The sequence below is a fragment of the Ailuropoda melanoleuca genome, unplaced genomic scaffold (assembly GCF_002007445.2).
Source record: "Ailuropoda melanoleuca isolate Jingjing unplaced genomic scaffold, ASM200744v2 unplaced-scaffold104, whole genome shotgun sequence".
Taxonomy (NCBI): Eukaryota; Metazoa; Chordata; class Mammalia; order Carnivora; family Ursidae; genus Ailuropoda; species Ailuropoda melanoleuca.
The window spans coordinates 1-4,398 of record NW_023178726.1 but is presented as its reverse complement, the minus strand read 5'-3'; the positions used below and the strand labels follow the sequence as shown (position 1 = coordinate 4,398).

At 34.9% G+C, this 4,398-nt stretch overlaps 1 long non-coding RNA gene across 2 annotated transcripts in view; it reads right to left on the bottom strand.

Annotated features, from left to right (window-relative positions):
• LOC117797639 overlaps positions 1–2,852 on the bottom strand; it is a 5,674-nt gene extending 2,822 nt beyond the window's left edge. The window contains exons 1-2 of one of the 2 annotated variants that reach the window (XR_004622627.1): positions 2,795–2,852; positions 234–311 (exon numbers count right to left, since the gene is read on the bottom strand). This is a non-coding gene — a long non-coding RNA (uncharacterized LOC117797639). Of the gene's footprint in view, positions 1–233; positions 312–906; positions 929–2,794 lie in introns of those variants that run through there. The other variant, XR_004622628.1, reaches the window with a different exon arrangement.
• Positions 2,853–4,398: the final 1,546 nt, after the last annotated feature.

Below are 4,398 nucleotides of genomic sequence, written 5' to 3'. Positions count from 1 at the left end.
TTGATTTTGAATTTGCAGAAAATTTAAAATGGGAATACAAGAATAGCAACCATGTATAGGCTAATAATATAGCTTTGCTGCCTTCGATTTCTAAATTTGGGGAGACAAAATATGACTATGATATCTATAATAATATCAGCTGTCTTATAATGGGGGGTGCAGAACACACACACACAAAAATCTCAAAAGTCAAAGTTGGTTTTTAAACTAAAAACAGCTTGCAGGCAACTTACAGTTATTCCTAGCATTGGTAGTGACATGTTGATAATGTCATTTGCTGTGTCTGAATTTGTTACTGTTACAGTTATAGACTGTAAAAAAGAAACAAGAAAAATTGCTATAAATTTTTTAAAAATTTAAAGCAGGTGACCAAATTTTTTAAAAATTTAAAGCAGGTGACCANAGTTATAGACTGTAAAAAAGAAACAAGAAAAATTGCTATAAATTTTTTAAAAATTTAAAGCAGGTGACCAAATAATTATTGCCAAATTATTATCCATACTCTAAAGGCAAACTTGTTTTCAGATAATGACAAAATAAAACATTCGTAGAGCACACACCTTTAATTACAGTTTCATTTCTTTACATAACATGAAGCTAATAGGAAACGTTTCAGTAAAACATATATTTCCCTTTGAGGATTTGTGGCACACAAAATATAGCAACTTAAGCAAGAAAGAGAAAAACTGAGAGTTCCAAGAGGGGACATGGGTTGACCCTCAGCTCCATAAGGCTATTTCCAAAATGGAGGGGGGAGACAGTTTAAAAAGGAGGAGCTAGATACTTTTCTCTCTCCCTGAATTGTGTTTTTACCATATGGCTTTATTTCTTTGCAATTATGTACTCAGTTTCAGCAAAATCAGAATAGGAACTGGCTATGAAAGACATTTTTTAAAAACTATTTACTCAGTACTTTCTTTGTTGAAATCTGTTGAGACAAATAAAACCAATGAGTCTAGGAAATGAGATTGAAAAGTTCATAAGTTTATGTTCCATTCGCAACTCAGTAGTTACTTATAACAGCCCTCTATCACACTTTACACTGACAAACTGCTCCGTACAACTAGGAAAACAGTTTACGGAAAATTTTCTAAAAGGGATTAATAGGAATCTGAGATGATATCTATAAAACTATCTGAATTCCAAAAGACATTTTAAAATAAGACAATATGTAACCAAGAACATTTACTAGGCATACAGTTTTTTTTTAAAGNTTTTTTTTAAAGATTTTATTTATTTGACAGAGAGAGAGAGAGACAGCCAGTGAGAGAGGGAACACAAGCAGGGGTAGTGGAAGAGGAAGAAGCAGGCTCCCAGCAGAGGAGCTCGATGTGGGGCTTGATCCCAGAACGCTGGGATCGCGGCCTGAGCCGAAGGCAGACGCTTAACGACTGAGCCACCCAGGCACCCATATGCATAGTTTTTATACCATTATTAGGCAAGGAGGCCTGTGTCCTTTGTGCATAAAGAAGACAAACAGCACAAGTGGACACTCACAGGCCTTAAAAATATTAAAAACAAAGTTAAAAGAAACCCTTTCATAATTCATTATTTGTCCTTTCATTATATTTTTCTTCTTATGAATTGAATTCAATTGCTTGATATGACAGATGGCCTGAAAGTTGTTTGATAATCGGACTTTTATAAACAAAAGTGTTCATTGATTTCAAACTATTTGTAGCTTTAAGGATTATAAAAAAGTGTTCAGAATCCAGCAGTAGCACCCAAATTCAAGGATGTCCTATGTTAAACTGTCTAGGACGGGCTTCTTATGTTAAATTGTCTAGGAGGATTCAAGACTGGGTCTTAGCTTGAAATTTAGGAGTAATGGCTCTGCTCTTTTTTTAGGATGTTTAAGGTCTTTCAATAAAACTTAAAAACTCTCCTATGAAATCTTTTAAAAGTTAAAAAAAACTCTTTTGAAATACTAATAATCATGCGTTAATTCATCTGGTCTGCAAGATAATGGTTTTCATGGCATAAGGAACATATTATATTCAAAACAGTAATTCCAGGGATGTATGTATATTTTCCTGCATGTTGTAGGCTCTCAAAGACAGACAAATTCCAGTAGATAAAGCTCTTTGTAAAGAAGTAAGTTTAGAAAAATAAACTATTTTTTGAAATAATTTAAAAGAAAAAGAAACATTACATTCTTTTTTCATATGAGTCAATGTGCTACTACTTAATATATGAAGAACCAAGAAAATGTGATCAGTTCTCAAGAGCCGAAGCCAACCCTGTGATGTTCAGACTGTTAGCTATTACAGTGATGCTCAGTGATACAAAGGAAAGTATGCCCACAGTAAACAAAAATAGATGCATCTTAGCATAGAAATTACAAATATTTAAAAATAGAAAATTTTAATCTGAAACATATCTTAAAAAATTTACTGACTAGGCTACATTTATTAATGGAGATGACAAAAAGAAGTCAGTAATTTGAAAAGAGGTAACAGAAATTATCCTGTCTGGAGAAGAATAGAGGAAAAAAAGATGGAAAAAAATTAACAGAGCCTGAGGGATCTGTGAACAATATGAAAGGGTCTAATATGCATATAATTGGACTCTCAGGAGGAGATATGAGAGAAAATGGGTTAGAAAATATTTGAGGTAATAATGATTAAAATTTCCCAAATTTGGTGAAGACATAAATTATAAATTCAAGAAGTTCAGAACATGCCAAATAGGACAGATTCAAAGAAAACCCTGCTTTATCATAGCCACACTGCTAAAAGCCAGAAATAAAGAGAAACTCTTGAAAGCAGCTAGAGAAAAATGAGAAATCACCTACCGAGGATTAATGTTTGAATGATCACAGACGGCTCATCAAAAAGCATAAAGACCAAAAGACAGTGGAACATCTTTATAGGACTGAAAGGAAAAAGTTTGCGAACAAAATTCTACATCCCCAAAAATATCTTTCAAGAGTGAGTGTGAAATAAAGCCATATTCAGATAAAAGAAATTCAGAAAATCTGTTTGCACCAGATCTGCACAAGAAATGCTACGGATCATCTCGCTCAGATGAAAAGCGTTAGAGGGAGACTTGGATCTTAGGAATGAGTGAAGAACATTGGAAATGTTTGTTTTGTGTAAATTATACACAAATAAAATTGATTTTTAAAAATTTCAAAGTAATTTTCTATGGAAAATTCCGAACGTAACCCACTGCCACAATTGAAATCAAAGCGGGCAGAGATGNAGCGGGCAGAGACGAGCGTGCGCTGCTGCCAGAGAACTCTCTGGCCTCCTCTCCTTCATGCACTGCATCTACCTGGCACTGAGAAACCAATCAAAATACTTGCAGGGCTTTTGCCTCGGCCAGGAACAACTACCTCTTTCTCCACCTTCAAATACTATTTTGTGTGATCCAGAGCTACTGTAAAGTATAACAGGAACAAAATGTCATTTAAGGTACCCAGAGTATCTTGTTCATCATTGCAAATGTCTTGGCTACTGCACTACAAGTTCAGAAATCAGATTTTACACAAAGAACAGGGACAATTGGTTTGATTTTTTCCCCCCGATAGCACAAAGAAAATGAGATAGAAATGTGCTGCTCTCTTAAAAGTGTCATCCCTCTAAGCTCAATTCAACCCTGAGATTCCTTGGAACGAAAGACCTTTCAAAACTCCTGTGCAGTTGACATAACTACGAGGTGAAACGCATGACCCTTGAGTAGATCCTGTACTAGAAAGGAGACATTATTGAGGTCAACTGACAAATGCGAACGTGGATGGCAGAGTAAAGTATTATACCAATGTTCAATTTACTGAAGGTGATAACTGTACGGTGGTGATAGAAGAGAATATCTTTATGCTTGGGAAATACTTAGGTTTAAGGATAAAGGGCCATGGCATTCGTATGACCCTCAAAAAATAAGTATACACACACCCATAATAGAGACAGAGAAAGAAAATAAATGATAAAGCAAATGGAGTAAAATGTTACTAATCGGTGAATCTAGGTAAAGGGTGCATGGGGTGTTTTTGGTATTATTTTTATATTTACAACTTTTCTGTGAGTTTACAGTTATACCAAATAAAACATCATGGGGGAGGGGGAAGAACTGTGGAAACAATACAAACCATTCTGTACGGAAGTAGTGGCCATTGGAAAAAATGTTTAATTCTAATGGGAAATACCTGCATGTGAACATCACTTCATTACAAGCCAGTAGAATTGCTATCAGAAGGATCCAGAGAAATATTATGGACATTTAACATGCAATACTCTTTCCATGCTTAAGTACTGTAGCATGGATTCCTCTCACTTCATGTTACCTAGGATTCAATTTTACGTATACAAAGACATACACATAGACAGGGAAAATACATTTTCCCCCATGGTGCTTTTCTAAATCCTTTATCTCCTCTTATCATTGCTCTCTCTGTCC